We start from the raw sequence: 17,837 nt of genomic DNA on the forward strand, positions 1-17,837 counted from the left end.
AAAATGAACTCTCTTCTCTCGCGTCGAGCCGAGACATCAACGCGTTGAAAGCGGGCTTCCGGTTCCGGCTGCTGTGTGCAACATCTCGATTTCCTGGTTCTTATCTCTACGGTGACGTTGCACTGCACGGTGCCTTGTCTCGACCTTGCCCAGATATTGCATCCGCTGCATAAATCGCGACGTCCCGGGGTTCCCGCGCAAGTCTCGGCGCGGGCGGGCCCGACCCGTCCGCATTTACGTGCGCGCTGCAAACGGGTCGGGTTAATTCAGCCCGACTCGACGCTTGTTCAGTCCGACCGGCTAGCTTCTACGTGAACTCGACAGGCATGTTCAAGCCCGACGAGGCGCCTCGACCCGTTTCTGTCGGGTTCGTGTAAACGCCCTGAAGACGAGAAAAAACGTGGCGCCAAGCGGTCTATAGTAGAAATATTGCGCAGCAGCAAGCATAACTGTTGCTGAATTGTGCCTGGACATTTAATTCAATAAAAAAACATTCTAAACACGCGCTACATTACTTTTAATGCACACAATAATTAAATTATCACTTTTACAACAAAAGGTACGGGCACAAGAGTTTTCCCTTCAGCCGCCGATAGAGATCGCCGATCTCCTTTGAGCAAAAGCTCCATTATGCTCCCTGAGCGGAAGGGCGACCGTGTGACACCGAGTGAAGATGACGGAGTTAAAGGAGTTTGCGGGTGCCCGTGTGACAGGGGTATGCCGCATTGAAAAGTTAGACAAGCTTCCGTGCTCCGCTGCTGCTGTAATTTAAAAATTGTGTTGGCGAGTCGACCAAAGCACAAATTATTGGGTCGTTTTATTGCAGTGCTAGGAGCACCGGAGGCTAGCTTCGACAATTCCTCCAGTCGAAGTTTTATTGGCAATAAAACTTCGGCAGAAAGTCCATTTTGCCACAAATGTCCAAATCGGACAAGTAGCTAAAGTTCAGTCGTCATTTCAGACGGTGCATGACGTTGCTAGTAATTCCAACGGAAATGATTAACAGCGCGTATACAGAATACTTTTTATGAAGTTGATCGATTTCTATAGGCGCGGTAACAAGTTTTATTGGCTGCTTTTCATGACCATCTTTTCTTTCCTATTGCAGACATAAACATTTCAGTAAGTTCAATAAATATAAAAAAAAATTATCTAGTTTACCAAATCGACAAGGCGTGAATGCTAAAATTGTGGATAATGTAAAGAAACGACCGATAACAGTTTTAAATCAGCCTAGGTCTTGTGTGGACCTTTCTTCCTACAAAAAAAAAAAAAAGGCACTCGAAAACGCGTCCGGCACCGGAGTGCTTGCAGCGCCCTTAAACGTGAACCTCGTCAAATACAAGCCTATATAGCTTATCGCGGAGCTACGCTTCGTTTGCGACCGGTTGTATACATATTTATCTAGTTAATATTTTTATAAAATTTCTTCGTAAAAGGCTCAGTACAAATTGTAATAAGCTTCAATGTGTCGAAAGCCTTATGAAATTCAATTAACGAGAAAAAATGAGAGTAGTAGACGGGCTCAGTTCCTTTTGTTAGAGACAGCCATGTGAAACACAGACACTGAAGCCAGAGAACAAAAGGAAATTAAAAGTTATGTCTGAAGTATTAAAATGTATAAACGTAAAAAAAAAAACTGCCAGAACTGGCCATGGCTAACTCTCGTATATGCGATAACATGCGATGAGTTGCGCGCAAGAGCAGCCGTGCACCGTACATTGGGTGCACGTTGAACAAACCCAGGAGGTAAGCATTAATCCGGAGCCCCCCCCCCCCCCCCCCCCCGACGGCGTGCCTCATATGGCGCGTGAGACCCCAGAATTCAATTTAACGATTGTGGCGTCTCGGCAGCTGCGCGCTTGTGCGCCACGTGCGACCTATAGCTTGCACACTCGTTTATCAATTGTGACGTTTCGTGATCTCTCACAAACCTGTGATTTCGTGCACATTGTGACGCGCTCGCGTGTGCGCTTGACACACCTCGAGTTTTCTGTTGGGTATACCTCCAATGTGGGTGAAGTCCGCCTCTAATGATATCGCAATAGTAAGGACAAGCGTTATGGAAGTATATGAAAAGACAACCTGCCGCAGACAACCTGCCGAACCCACATCCTCCGCATTGTGCGCGTGCTCTTATCGTCGTCTGTTTCTTTCGGGGGATTGTAATTTGCGAAAAAGAGCAAACAGGTGTTAAATCATGTTAGGTGTTAGATCTCCTCCCTCTAATTATAGATCAATATCTCTCACCAGCATCTGCGGCAAAATGCTGGAGCACATCATATATAGTCATCTGGTTAATTTTCTCGAAACTCATTTTTCACGTCAGCGCAGCATGGTTTCTGGAGAACATATTCGTGCGAAACACAGCTCATCTTGTTTACGCACAAGTTACGATGCATTCTAGATCAATCCTCCTTTGCCGACTGCATTTTCCTAGATTTCTCTAAAGCATTTGATAAAGTATGTCACGAGCTATCACTATGCAAACTAAACCTTCTTAATCTTCGTTGTAACCTCTCAAAATGGATAGAATGTTTTCTAACCAATCGTTTTCAGTTCGTCATTGCTAACGACCATAACTCTTCTTTCACTAAAGTATGTTCAGGTGTACCACAAGGTTCTGTACTAGGTCCTGTTTTATTTCTCATCTATATTAACGACCTTCCATTCGAAATATCCTAAAATATTCACCTTTTTGCCGATGAGTGCGCTGTTTTTCGCAAAACAAGTAACTCCTATGACATAACTGCACTGTAGGCCGATCTAAACATTATTTCTAGCTGGTGTAAGAAATGGCTAATGGAACTTAATATTAATAAATTCAAAGTAATATCTCGAGTGGCTTATGCCTTACCTAAGTAGTACCTGGATAACATTGCCCTTGAATCCGTTGACAACTATAAGTACGTTGGAATTCATATTACGACTAACCTGTCAATGGCTGTTCATACTAATTACATAATTAACAATGCTAACCGGACGTTAGGTTATTTGCACCGAAATTTTCGTTCCGCTCCGCCAACTTTAAAACTACTGCTGTATACGACATTAATGTGCCCAAAACTAGAATATGCATCGGCTGTTTGGGATTCATGCCTAGTTAACCTAATTAATTCTCTTGAACTTGTTCAAAATAATTCGGTTTGTTTCATTCTTTCTATCTATAATAGAACTGCAAGCATAAGCACTGTGAAAAGTAACCTCAACTTACCGCCATTGGCTTCTTGTCGAAAAATATCTCGACTAGCTCTGTTTCATAAATTATACTATCAGCCTGTGCGACGAAATGATTTAATTACGCCACCAATGTGTTTCTCATCGTATTGACTATTCCCTCAAAGTAGGGTTTGTATTGTGCCATACCAAAAGTTTTTTTTTTTTTTTCTGTCAATTCTTCCGCGAACATCTCGGGAATGGAACCACCTTCCTTCAGACATCGTAACTATTACTGATAACAATGCCTTTAAACTAGCACTAGCGAATACTGTATAAGTAGCAGCTATTTTGTACTCACCAAAGATTATTACTGTCTAGTTTTCCTAACCTGACTTTATGTTCATTTCACTTGTACCTTAGCTGACATTGTATAATATCAGCAATGATTATTTCTTCTTTTTATTGCAACATATTGCATTCTTGTAACTTTTTGAAACTGTTCATATCACTCCCCTCTGCAATGCCCCCGGGCTTTGAGGGTAATATAAATAAATAAATAAATAAATAAATAAATAAATAAATAAATCACGTGAAATCTAACGCTGAAATTCAGCAAGCTGCTTAATACTTGAGTATCCATTTTTGAGATATCTCTTCTGAAGGCGCGAAGAAGCCGACTAAATAAACGTTCTTGACCATATCGATGTAAAAATATGTTCAGACAACTTGCAGCAAATTGCATGCTTTTAACTGGGTTTGCCTGCACGTTGTCAACGAAGCTTTTTGTCCCCCTGATGTATGTACGGCCGAACTACATTTGCGACCAGCCACGATAATCAGTTGCTGTACTAAATGTGATTGCCAATGTAATTCGCAAACGTTTTGCTGTAATACTGTAACGGTAAGTGTTAAGCCCTGACCACACGTACGCTTGCGGACGCGCGCAAGCTCGCGTTCACGCGCCCACGCATGCGCAGGCGGTGCGGCATGGCTCGTACGCGTCGAAACGCGGCGTGATCTCGGGGAACAGCTCCGCTCTGTTGTCGAGCGCTTCGGTTGACTCGCGTCAGCGCGCCTAGCTACGCAGCTACGGCGCGAAACGTTCAACTCTCGGTGAAGCAGATTTATATCGCGCAAGAAAGTGGTTCTTCTTTCCTTTTTTCGCTGCTCTAACAGCTATAAAAATATTACAATTACGTTTATATAAATTGAAGCATTTTGAAACACTCTCGATAACAAAGTACGAAGCGGTGCCTACCAAGGCGTCTGTGAGTGAGCGCGCGCTGTTGCGCGTCTTTGTGGATGCAAACCGCCATTACTCGCGAGGCGCGGCAGGCGCTAGGCGCGCGGACGCGAGCTTACGCGCGTCCGCAAGCGTACGTGCGGTCTCGGCTTTAGACACGCTATGAAAGAAGACTGACGAAATAGTCCTTGAAAGTGTCTGCTTTTTGTAATCTGTAAATTTTATCACCTGCACGGTCAAGGCATGCACGCCCATGGGGTCTTTCCTGTACTCCTTACCTCCAAAACTTTTTTTGGGTAATTCCTTTCGGTTAACGTAGAGGTCGGCGAATATCAACTTTTCAAAGCGAAGCTTTGCGGATTTCGCCGGGTTTTAGTCACCGTGGGTACTGCGTGGCTGTTCTCTAGTCGAATAGGCCAACGAGTCACAGCGGAAGACGTGCGTCGTTGGGTTCCTTGCACCACCACCAGATGGCGCTCGCCTTCGCGCATCCGCGTATTGTATGCGGACGACGTTGTGTTGCTAGCTAACAAGCAAAGTAATCTCCGACGTCTGGTTAATATATGTCTACAGGAAGGCGAGAACTTAGGTTTGAAAGTTAGCGTTGCAAAATCAGATGTTGTGGTAATCAGTGAAAACAGTGAAATGACAGTGGCAATACAGGGCCAGGAAATACCTCGGGTACAAGAACATAAATATATTGGTTCATGGGTAAACGAAGGCAATAGATATAAGGAAACACAGGAAAAGAACAACAACAGCAAAGGGGAAGGGAAATCAGTCCGCAATGGAACACAGGGCGCTATGGAGATACAATAGGTACGAGATGCTCCGGGATATGTGGAAAGGTGTAATGGTTCCAGGACTTACTTTAGGAAATGCGGTTGTTTGCTTTAAATCAGGGGTACAATCAGGACTCGATGGGAACCAAAGGACAGTGGGACGCCTCGCATCGGGCGCTCACGAGAAGGCTACAAAAGAAGCTGTGCAGGGTGATATGGGCTGGACTTGTTTTGCAGTGAGTGAAGCTCACAGTAAAATTGATTATGAAGAACGACTGAGAAATATGGAAGAAGGCAAATGGGCTGGGAGAGTGTTCAGGTATTTGTACAGGAAAAATATTGATTCACAGTGGAGGAAAATAACTAGGCAGCTTATTAGCAAGTATGCGGCCTGTAGGGTGAGCAACACAGCAACAAAGAGCGTCAAGCGGAATGTCAGAGAGGCTGGAATAATGCCATGTGCGGCGGCAGTGGAAAAAAAAAAAAAAACCTGCCATGAGGAACTACTTCAGAGGAAAAACGAAATCGGGAAAGAAACAATTTATGATAACTCAAAGGGAAGCTCCTTACTTCTCGAAGCGATGTCGGGAAGCCTTAGAACGCTTATATATAACGTCGTTATAAAGCGAGGTATGAGAAGGAAGAAGCATGTGCTTGCTGCGGTAAAGCTAGGGAAACGATGGAACATGTTTTATTAGAATGTGAAGATATCTACCCGGCTGTTGGTTCAGGCTTCTCTGGCCTCCTTGCTGCCCTTAGGTTCAGCGATAGCAGGGGAAAAGTAAACATGTCCGCAATAAAGATGAGTAAGAGGCGATTGGAGGTTTGTTGGCAGAAAAGTAGGGCAACCACAAGCAACGGAGGCTTACAAAAACAGTACGAGAAGGAAAGGATTAACTGAGGGGCCCGATTTTTATTGATCGTATCATGAGAAGCCAACAAACAAAAACACCAAGGACGACATACTTGTACTTACTAATTGAATTAAAGAAATAATTAATGGCAATGAAAGTGGACGAAAAAACTAATTGCCGCTGGTGGGAAACGATCCCATGCCTTCGCATTACGCGTGAGATGCTCTAACCAATTGAGCTACCGCGGCGCCGTTTCCCCATCCACTTTCTTGGGTATATATGTGTTACTACTAGAACTAAACCTGGGAGTGTTAGCCAGCGCCACCACTCACAAACCTTGGCGGCAGATGTGGAACATCCTTTCTGCCGCAGGCGTCACGAGTACATGATCTTTAATATTCACCCACCCCTAAAACTTAACATTCAGCTGAAAAAAAAAAATGAACTTTTAATTTTTATTGCAGCTTTGACAAACATATTTAGCTTTTCGTAGTTCCTGCTGGTTATAGGTAGAGTACAGTTATTAAACAATTTTAATGAACGCCCAATTTTTTTTACCAGCCATTTATTTGTTTCTTAGTTTGAGATTCTCTACTACACAGAATGCTCAACTGTTTCAAATAACCGATTCTCACAAACCTGCCGCCTCTTCCTTCGGCTTTACCGGGCGGCGCCTTCCGCATCCTAGGAACGGAACTCGCTATGGATCATTGCGTGACCTGGTGCCCGGCGCAGACAGGGATAGCGGGGAACGAACGGGCGTAGCGCATGGCTCGAGGCACGACATGCCGAGCAGCGGGCCACGCCGCTCATGAGAACACCTCGATACCCGGTGCGCTAAAAGAAATCCTCGAATTACGACTACGTATGCGAACCAAAGCCCCTCCCCACTTAGACCTAAACAGGATGCAAGCACACGACTGGCGCAAACACTTTCCCACATTTATACAGGCTGCACAAAATGAACCCAGGCAAATACAGCAATAAATGCCCGTGGTGCTAAGAAACACCGACATAGGAATACACAACATTCCAGTGCACGTTACGCCCGGCGGGTGCCATCTCGTCGCTCTTAGACAACACTCACCATAACTGGTCGTGGGCCCTTGAACAGGCCCGGCGAGCCGCTGTAACCAGTGGGGCCCTGGAAGACGGGCTCCACCCACCATAACCAAACAGCCTCTACTACAATAAACGCTTATTCTCTCTTTCTCACACGCACGCGCACGCACACGCACACGCGCACGCACACGCACACGCGCGCACGCACACGCGCGCACACACACGCGCGCACACACACACGCACACACACACGCACACACAAATCAGACCGCAATGTCAAAGAACAACCTGTACGTCATTATGATAACGTAATGATTGCAGGTACTATTTATGCAGACATATAGTCTCTTTGCGCATACATCAATATTTATGGTCGAAGTATGTCACCGTAATTTGCACTCCTGATATGGTTAGTTATGCCGCAACGCCGCTATGGTCACGTACCTGAGCTAGCGAACAATGTGGATGCAATGTTCGGGTCATGGCATAGAAATAAGTCCAAGATGGATATTACATATATTGCAAGATATCTTAAATACTGGTAAAATCGAGATAAAGACATCAGTAATTCTCTAAACACGGTGTGAGCCCGCTGTCTAGCTGTTTGGTCTGTACGTTCTCGACAGTCCAATCGAAGTCTGTCACGGTTAAAATCCCCGCTCATGTAGCCTGTACCATCTCAGAAAGCAATGCTGTGAGTGTCACGGCTGTCATCGCTCTCCGGCGGATGATTAAAGAAAATACCAATGGCAGGAGTGCTTTCTCTGGACAGGTAAAAACGGCTTCACATTTCATCCGGTGTTGGACATTTCCTTCGTGCAACGCACCGCGTGTGCTCAAAGGGGGCAGCATAGCACGGACTATGCTCTCCATGTAACACTTACCTCTCTTGGCTATCAGTAGAGCGGCGCGAAATTGGATGGACGAGCTTCGCTTGACTCGACGCAATCGGATCGAGCCAGAAGTCGAACTGACCATCCCGACCCGACCGCGTTTACATGCATCTTCTCAAGTGAATTCACCGAACATGTCTCCTTCACTCGCTCTTCTCGACGCGCTACCGATTACACGAAACCGATGACTGGATTTCGGCCCGACAATCCAACTACGATAATCCTGTTTTTTTTTTCACGTTGCTCCAATTTTCTCATCGACACTTTTCATCTGATAATTGAGAAGTTGATTAATTAATGTTAACAGTCTAATTAGGCGGAATGCAAAAAATAATCTATCTCCAAGCGACGGCAAACAACATTACCTTGATTCTGTCCAGCTACGGGCACTTGCGTAGTTTTAAATCTTGGTGCATGATAGTTGGGACACCCTGTATAACTTTGCAAAACATTTGCATTCAGTCTTATGAGTATATGCAGTATCTATATTTGATTTGTTCACAAATCCTACCATTGTACTTGCCTTTCCTGCTGTAACTCCATGAGGTATCGACAATATGTTTAAGTAAATAACTAAATTTCACTAGAAAAAAAAAAAAGACACGGCGACAAATTGGCTGAATATGGGAGATGTGGTAGAGCAGAAATGTGGTGTTTGGCCTGATATTCTTGGAATGAAACCGAAGTGTGAAGCATCGCGTTGTCGTTCAACAAGAACCAAATGTTTGTCTGGTTTCTTTGTGTTAGTGCGTCAGTGCGCGAATGGCAATTGTAGCTTCGTTTGAGTGTCTTACTGGTGCCACCTTCTTTCATCTCCGGGAATGGTGCATAACAGAACTGTGGGCTGACTCCGGCCCTTTCTAGAAGTTCAACAGCAAATGTTTGTTTGGTTTCTTCGTGTTTTTCAGTGTGCGAATTGCATTTGTAGCTTCGTTTAAGGCCAAAACACGTTGGCGGGCTTGTTGGTTAGAATCCGTGGTAAAATGTGTAGACGCGACTGAACGACGTTTATATTTATCGGTTTGTTCGTAAATCAAAATCTATATTTGAAAGTAGCGCTGTCTCTGTGTGTCTGTTTCTTTCTACGTCGTCGTTCGGGCGCGCTTACACATTCTATCATGGATTCGTTTGAGGGCCTTACTGGTAGCACAAGCTTTCATATTCGGCAGTCATGCGCAACATAGACTTGATATTATTTCTGGTCCTTAACAAAAAAGTTTAGTAGCAAATGCTTGTGTGGTTTTTTGTGTTAGTATCAGTGCGAGTGTGTAACTTGTGGCTGCATTTGGGGGTCTTACTGCACCTGTTTTCATCGTTGGCAGTGGCGCATAACGACAATGTGGGATGATTCTGGCCCTTTCCAAAAGCTCAGTTTCAAATGTTTGTTTGGCTTCTTTGTGTTAGTATCAGTGCGCGAAAGCCACTTGTAGCTTGTTTGAGGATCTCACTGGTAGCACCTGCTTTCATCTACGGCAATGATGCGTAATACCTCTGTAATACCTTGTAGTCTTGAGGGTATAATAAATGAAATGAAAGGAACACAAATGTGAGATGACTGGCACTCTCAAATGTTCAGGAGGAAATGTGTGTCTAGTGTCTTTCTGCTACTCTCAGTTTGCGAATGAAGCTTGTAGCTTCCTTTAAGGGTCTTATTGGTAGCACAAGCTTTCATGTCTCGCAGTAATGCATAACACAACTGTGTGATCAGTTGTGGCCCGTAGCAAAAATTGAGCAGTAAATGACTGTGATGTCTTTGTATTAGTCTGTCGGTGAGCGAATGACACTTGTAGCTTCGTTTGAGTGTCTTACTGGTAGCACCTGCTTTCATCTCCGGCGTGTTCCAAGAGCTAACGACAAAAGCAGCCTCAAAGAGCACTCGAAGGTAGAGAAAGAAATTCTGGGTAGCGTCAAGCTTCTAAAGATTACGCAAAGCAAGAATGTCCTTCAAAGGGAATGCTCTATTCCGACCTCAAGTGAGGCTATCCATTAGCCAGTGAAGATGGCGTGATAAAAATTTAAGAAAACTTGTACTAGCTGGAAGTGCCCTCCTTTAGTTTTTGTGTCTCGCTCTCCAGCATTGATGCATAACACAAATGTGGGATCGCTTCAGGCCCTTTCCAAAAGTTAAGCAGCAAATGCTCATCTGGTTTCTTTGTTGGTTTGTCATTGTACGAATGACACTGTCGCTTCATTTGAGGGTCTAATTGGTAGCACCAGCTTTCATCTCCAGTAGTGATGCATCACGCAAATGTGGGATTACTTCCAATAGTTCAGCAGCGAAGTCCGTTTTTGTGTCTGTGTGTTGTTTTGTCATTGTACGAATGACACTTTGTCACTTCATTTGGGGGTACAACTGGTAGCACCCACTTTCATCTTTGGCAGTGATGCATAATACGAATGAGGGATAACTTCTTGCCCTTTCCAAAAGTTCCGTAGCAAGTGTGTGTGCGTGTGTGTGTGTGAATGGTGCTTTGTCGCTTCATTTGAAGGTGTGATTTGTAGCAACAGCTCTCATATCCAGAGATGATGCGTAACACAAATGTGGGATTACTTCCAAAAGTTCAGGAGCAAAAGCTCGTCTGGTTTCTCTCTGTTTGCAAGTCTGCGAGGGACAATTCTTACTTTCAGTTTTGTTTTCCGAATTGTTGCGTCATGCGTACTGTAACGGTTTCGCACGTTCCATATTTGCAGCGGTATTTGAAGTTCACGGACGGCCGACCATGGGATCGGATCGTCTTGCACCAATTTTCACCCCCCCCCCCCCCGAAAGCTTTGGCGCCATTCGAAGACGATAATTCTTTGTCAGCAGATACTTCAGGAATCGCGTTCTACTAGGTGTTTTCCTCGCCTAACGCAGAAGTTGTCTATTTTCTCAGGATTTGTGCCCATCACGTCACTCGTGACTATGCTGGCTTCACTTTAAAAGCTTAACTTTATCTGTTCACTTTGTTTCGTGGACGTTTTCTGTAAAGTTGTCAATTGACACCACCAGGGCCGAAAGGTAAGTATGCTCTATTATAGCTCAAAGTACTGTATGTTCAACTAAACGCGGCAACAAGCCGAACACTTAGTTGCGAAACACTGCTATGTCGCCTGGTGACTTTACATGAAAACTCTTTCAAGGCTATGTCTACTTTGAACACTTGTAAAGCAACTAGATTAAATTCATTTATTTAGTTTGGATGTTAAAAAAAATTATTTCTAGAACTGTTTTGGCACGTGGTATGTAATGTTTCTCAGGCTATGCTGTTTCATAGCGTCATTATTATCCTGAATATGTTAAATAGGAAAGTTCCAGATGGTGTTTATATTGTTTGTGGCCTACCGTTAAATCAAATAAAAAAAACATGTACTGGCTGGAGCTGCGAGAAATACCCTTAATTTTCTTTCTTTATTTTTACAGTTCCAAGTAACATTTAATGGCTTTGATATCGTTGCAGGTTTTCTGCAATTCAAATGCATGTCCGTATGTTCACAAAATATGCCCTTAACTGCACGGCGTATCGTATGTCCCTGTATCGGTGATACGCGATAACTGTCGCTGATAAAATCCGAGCCATGTATTTCTTTGAAAATTTCAGGTTTGTTTGGGCATATCTGGCCCAAGCGAAGGTTTGCGTAATTTGCAGTAAGATGTTAGGAAGCGCGCGTGATTTGTGACGGATGCACACAGAGTAACCCGCCGAGCGTCGACAGACAGCGGCCCAGCAGCGGCCTGCGTCGACCGTCAGTGAAATTTGCGCGCCTCAGCGCACCTGCTCAGTCAGTGGCTGGATCGTCAGCGAACATGCACGATGGTGCCTAACTGCAGTTTTTAATGCGGATGAAGTTAAGCGCTATTGATAAGCAGCCAATATTTTCTTGCATTGTGCGTTGTTCTTTAGTGAGGTCGGGATCCACAGCGTGTCAGCTTCACAATTTGAACCAGCTAGCGACGCGTTAAATCCAGGCAGGCAGTTTGCTAAACATCCGCCATGGGCATACGTATTTGGATGAAAGCGTCTACATATCAGCATAGAGTCATCCGATATCCGCTAAAAATTTCTACAAAAAAGCGCACGTTTGTTTCTAAATGAGCCCTATAATTCTGGGCGGAATGAAAGGAGGCACGTTTGGTCGTAGTGCATTCCGCATCTTAGTTTTACGGGACCGCCGCTCACAACTGACATTTATTGAAATCAAGAAGTTGTTATACATATACACCTACCCCAGGTTGTCAGACATACGCACAGTGAAGATGAACCAGATGCAACACTGAAGCTTATATGTCGGACTCCGCTGATTCCTCACTGATCGATCTTCACTTCTTCTAAGGAAAGTTGATGTGCTATTAATACGCGTGCAACCATACCGCCGTTACAGTAGTGACGCCTCAGTTTTCCTTAGAGAAAGTACGGAGATGCTTGATAAGCGATTCATTCACTGATTGCACCTGCTTCGTCTTCACCTTGTGCATGTCTGACAACCTGGAGTAAGGTGTATAATGGCGTGATGGTTTCAATAAACATCTGCCGTGAGCGACCACCGGCCCTGCCCCTCAAAAAAGTTTGGACCTTTTCGGGCGTATCTTGTCCCCACACCTAATAATCGTCTGCCTTGATTCGTTTCCTCTCGTGAAAGCCACGCTCGCTGCTTTCCTGTCGGGAATCGCTGGTATCGCGCGTGTCGTTCGGGGCCTGGAAGTACCAAGCGCGCAGCCTTAAAGAAAGGGAAAAGGCACGCGAGATAAGATAGATTACGAATATTGCCTAGGGACAAGATAAGCCTCAAATGGCGCGAACACGTCCTTGTAGTAAAGTTTTACATCTTGCAAGCACGCGTAGTAACTCGCTCGACAACGCACGTCCCCGCATTGGTTACGTCGCGGACTCGAACGGCGCTTCTTTGTTTTTTCGGTCTCCTCTTGGGCCACTGTCAGCTGTTTTCACGCCGCGCCACCTGGCGGCAGCCGTTTTCACCCGCTACGTGACGCGGCGGCGGCACGGCTGCGGCCGCCGTGACCTGGTTTCGCGCCGGTTTTCCTTTTGCCGTGACTACTACGGCCCATTCGGTGCGAGTCGCTGACGCCGTGCGGGTTCCCTCGTCTAGCGGGCACAGGTGAGTAGTGTTGCGTGAACCCTCGTTTCGTCGCTCTCCGATGGCGGCGCTGCATGCGCGCGCGCGCGCTGTTGACGTTTCGCGCGAATGAAGTTGCGGCTGCGCCCCAAAGAGGCCATGTTTTGGGCGTGCGCCGATGCGACGTGTGCGCGTCTCGTGCAACTGACGGCGGCTCTTATAGATTTAGCGTAGCTGCTATCTGATAACGAGTGTGGCATGATCGTTTTCCGCCCGAAGAAAACGTTCCATTGGGCAAAGGGCAAGGACCTTAACTTACTTTGCGGCGCGAGGAACGTTAATCGCTGCCCTGCTGAGCAGTGCGTAAGTTTGGACGCGTCTTCAAGCTGTGCAGCAGCTTCATACGTCCACGCCTTCTTCGGAGCAACCTGCCGTCATCATTGCGCGTGATTAACGGCCACTGGTGGTGCTCGGCACAGAGAGAGCATTGGTGTCAGCGGACCTGGTTGGCGGCTAACGACCCGCCGCTGGACCTCTTTTCTGGGAGCAGCCGTTTTTCCCGACGTCAGTCAGCGACGGTGGGCGTCTTCGCCGTGGCTGCCTAGGCTGCGTGCGTTCGCAGGTTTTCCTTTTAATAGCGTGCCTTTCTTGCAGTGCCGTTCTTCCCAAAATATTTCAGAGGGAAAAGAAATTGCCATCGCGTGAGGCCGTTTTCCGAGTTAACAGATTTCTGGAAGACGAAGTACCACGTGAAGTAAGAGTATTACAAGTGGTCGCGTGTTGCCCTAGAAAAGTATGTTTATGTGAAACCTGTGAAGAGCCTGCTTTATATGTAATGGCTCGGTAAAAAGTTGTGCAGTTTACCGCTTCTGATGTATCCTGCTAGAAAAACACTTTTGCTTATACTGGAGGGAAAGGAAACGAAAATTAAAAACAAAGCGAGTTAACTTGCCTGGTAAGAAAAATTAACTTCTCAACAACTGTGACACCTGAAATTGAACTTTGAGAGCCCGTGCCGTGTTTGGACTCGCACTCGTGGGTGATCACGTGACCGTGGTGAGCGTCTGCTTTTATGTCTCAATCTGCGGGCAGACGAGGCACGGATGTGCGGGGGCCGTGGACGCCGACGCTTTTGTGGCCAGCGAGCGAAAAAAATTTTTTTTGGGTCAACTTTTGTGCCGCGAATTATAGAGCAACTGGTAAGCGAAGGGAGCTACCGTGCCCAAATGTGTCTTCCCCCTTTCTGGTCCGTATTCGTTTATTCGAGTAACGACTGTCTTCTGCATCTGAGTAAGAAATGACGGCATATTGGTGTGACCTTGTGAGACAAATTACAGGATCGTGTTCTCTTGGGGCTGGTTTGTATAGGTGAGTTATTGTGAACAACAACAACAAAAAAAAAAAACGGCGAAGACGGTCGGGTAAACAGAGGGCATGAAGCACACACCGAAGCCAAGTTATAGCTGTGTGCAGCTTTTGTGGAACTCATTGGAATGCATCATGTAACCGCACAAAAACAAGGGACAAAGAAGGAACACACAAGACAGGCGTGTGTTCCTTCATTGTCCCTTGTTTTTGTGCGGTTACATGATGCGTTCCAATAACGACCACCAACTAGCCCGCTTATCCCTGTTAAATTTGTGGAACTCATTCGAAGCACTCGTACGAACCCCTCTCGCAGCTCGGGCGACGAACGCTATGAACTACAAACGCGCTACCGCCTGCGCTCAATTTAATTTATGGATACTTTCAACGGTTGATTATAAGCGTCTCCTACGTATACAGTGCAAAGTGGCAGGTAGAAATGTTGTGCCTTACAGCGACGCCCAAAAATTGATTGATCGCCAGAAACTTATCTTTGCGGACGACTCCAAAACGCCTGCAACATCGAAATTTCTCCACCAGGAACCTCCCAGTGCGCGATTGCGAATTTCCAGGACTGTAGGGCGTGGTTTAGACGGGCTACAAGAGCTTCCTTCTTCGTCACCCCTATAGTGTGGCGCTGGCGCGGTCTTCTGCTGGAAGGAGACGTTCCCCTAAAAAGCCCTCGATGATTCCTTGCGTAATCGATGGTCGTGTACGTGATTGTCATGCTTCCGTCAGCGAAGCGCTCGGCGTTTCTGCGCTCGCCGCGAACGTTGCCTGCCAAGTATTCCTTGGCCGATGCTGCGTGGAGTCGTCATGGATAAAAACGTCGAACAGCATTGCGGACGCTCTCCGTGAAAAACACCACCCGCTTCACCGACGTTCATCGGAGCCTCGATAATTACGGGGCTTTGGAGGTACTCTTAATTGAGCTCCCGCCAGTACAAGAGCTGCTTGGTTCTTGCAAAGTTTCCTTTCGAATAAGTCGTATTATGCCTGTGGCCATCGGCCAGCACACGCACGCGCTTGAAGGGGCTAATTGGGGCGGGCATTATGTTCAACGGTCTCCTCCTCCTACGTGTATGCGGAAGGCATTCGTTGTGCCACCAGTTTGCCGTTACAGGGGAACCCGCCATCGCTATTCTTGCCGTCGCAGTCGTACAGCTTCCGGTGTTTTCGGTGTGAATGATAGAGTATTGTAAAACGCTGAACTACGCCGAGGGATCCGAACCAGAGCTATGGACACTGCTGGCACTGTATGTAATCTGCGCGTTAATTGACTTGACACATCAGCGTATGTTTGTTCCCACTACGCCCGACGTATCACTTTTTACACGCCTTACAAGCCTCAAAATGCTGGCATAAACGACGTGAGGCTTAACGAAAAACTCGAATCGGCGTTGACACACCGAAGCGAAGTTTGAGTGGGGGATAGATCAGCAAACCAATTACGGATTATTAATTACTAGGTTAATATAGTTTGTAAACGTGTTAGCGTTTGCGTGAAACTGGTTTACAGGAGAGGTAATGCTGCTAGCGGTATCCTTTCACGCAAAGCTTGATCGGAGCTCACACAAATATAATGATGCAATGGCTGCTGGTGCAAAGTCAACGTGAAGCCCTTTTATGATTTTCCTTCGACGAGAACACACTTGGCAAATTTTTCAAACGCATTGTTATTGGGAAAAGTGCCGCAAGTTGTCACTTTGCTACCGTCATCGACGGCTCCGTTAATCTGTGAACGACAAGAAGTTTACGGGAAAGATAAGAACGTTTACTTTGTTATTCAAATAGCATTTTTTTTTTCGTACGAACGTGTTCTACATTCCAGCAGCAAATACAAACAAGTTGCCTCTTTTGTTTTTCCTTTTGAAATAGTGTTAGGACACTGTAGAGATATACAGGTTGTTTCAGCGAACACTGAAAAATTCTTGAATGTTGCCTGTAGCAGACAGCACAATTATCTTTCATGAGGAGGTCTGCTTGATGCGGCGGACGCTACTTGCACAAGAAGAAATGAAATTTATAATCGACAAATTAACAAAACATCGCTAATTAACTTTTTAACTAATGACCGTATTGCCCATATTGCAATTTACGAAATCTAGCGGTGGAGTTCGCAAGGCGGATACACTTGGAACGAATTCTCAGTATGACACCAGTTTCGAGATATTAATTACCGAACTTTGCGGAGAAATGCATTGGCGTTCCAGTTACTTTTGTGCTTGAATGCGTAAAACGACGTTTCGTTAAGAAATTAACCTGAACGCCAATGCATTTCTCCGCAAAGTTCGGGAATTACTATCTCGAAGCGGGTGTCATCCTGAGAATTCGTTCCAAGTGGATCCGCCTTGCGAAATCCACGTCTAGAATTTGTAAATTGCAGTATGGGCCATAAGGTCATTAGTTTCAAAGTTAATTACCAATTTTTTTGGTAATTCGTTGATTATGCGTTTCAATTTTTTGTGCAAGTAATGCCCGCCTCTTTGAGTAGACCAGTTCATGAACTACAATTGTGCTATCTGCCATAGGCAACGTTTAAAAAAGCTTTGAGTGTCCGCTGAAGCACCCAGTGTATTCTGCGCGCTGACTGTCCCGAAAAAGCGACTTGCGCCTGTACAGGGAGCGCTCTTTTTTTCAATCTAGCCCGAATCACCTTTATTTTACCTGTCAAGCATACTCCGGGAACACTCCAGACCAGTTACCCGTTAACTTGGCCAAAGGCTAAAAAACAGCAGCAGCTGCTGCTGCTCCTACCATTTGAGTCATCGCACTCGAAACCCGTCGAACGAGGCATCGCGATGTTCTTTATATGTCTGAAGCCTTACAAAAGAGGCGTCCTCGTTTGTTGCAGGTCGAGTCGTTATAGACTTCAGACTGTATAGGCCGTTGCAGGGCTACCCTACTCCTCTCTTGACTTGACAAATGTGGGTGATCCTGTCAGCGCTTCTACGGCGTATAAGATGCCAAGCTTGTGTTGTTGGCGTAGTGCAAGTTACAGCAAATCTGATCGCTAATCACCAGAGGGTAGAAGACACTCTGGTGATTGGCGTCTATTCTCAGGAGAAACTTCGAATTTTTAGAAAGTTTGTCAGTTTAGGAAAATTCTGGCGAAAATGGAACTTCATTGGGTTTGACAGCGAGTTGATCGTTTAGAAATAAGGGAACTTTACATCGAAAGTAACGAAACTAAACCTATCGAAATTAGGCAAAAAAGGCTCGAGTACGCGATAGCAGCGTAAGCTCCATGGCGGCACGCTGCTTCGCAAGTCATTGCAGCTAAATCCAGCGGGGAAATTTTGACGTCTGCTAATGTTCGACCAAATGCGAGCGTAGCTTGCGTGGAGTAAAAATTCCAGTAGAAACGATTGATAACGATTTTCAAAGCCTGCGTCAGCTTCTTGAAGAGAGTGGCGCGAGACGC

General features: G+C 45.7%; 1 protein-coding gene across 6 annotated transcripts in view; it reads left to right on the forward strand.

Moving 5' to 3' along the window:
• MICAL-like (protein) overlaps window positions 1–17,837 on the forward strand; it is a 66,111-nt gene that overhangs the window by 17,644 nt on the left and 30,630 nt on the right. For 2 of the 6 annotated variants that reach the window (XM_075701097.1, XM_075701101.1), the window contains exon 1: window positions 13,178–13,658. The exons of 2 other annotated variants lie outside the window; for them this stretch is intronic. The gene's annotated coding sequence lies outside the window, so the exon portion shown is untranslated. Of the gene's footprint in view, window positions 1–12,858; window positions 13,091–13,177; window positions 13,659–17,837 lie in introns of those variants that run through there. 2 more of the 6 variants (XM_075701099.1, XM_075701100.1) reach the window with 2 other exon arrangements.

Source organism: Dermacentor variabilis, chromosome 8, assembly GCF_050947875.1.
Source record: "Dermacentor variabilis isolate Ectoservices chromosome 8, ASM5094787v1, whole genome shotgun sequence".
Lineage (NCBI taxonomy): Eukaryota > Metazoa > Arthropoda > Arachnida > Ixodida > Ixodidae > Dermacentor > Dermacentor variabilis.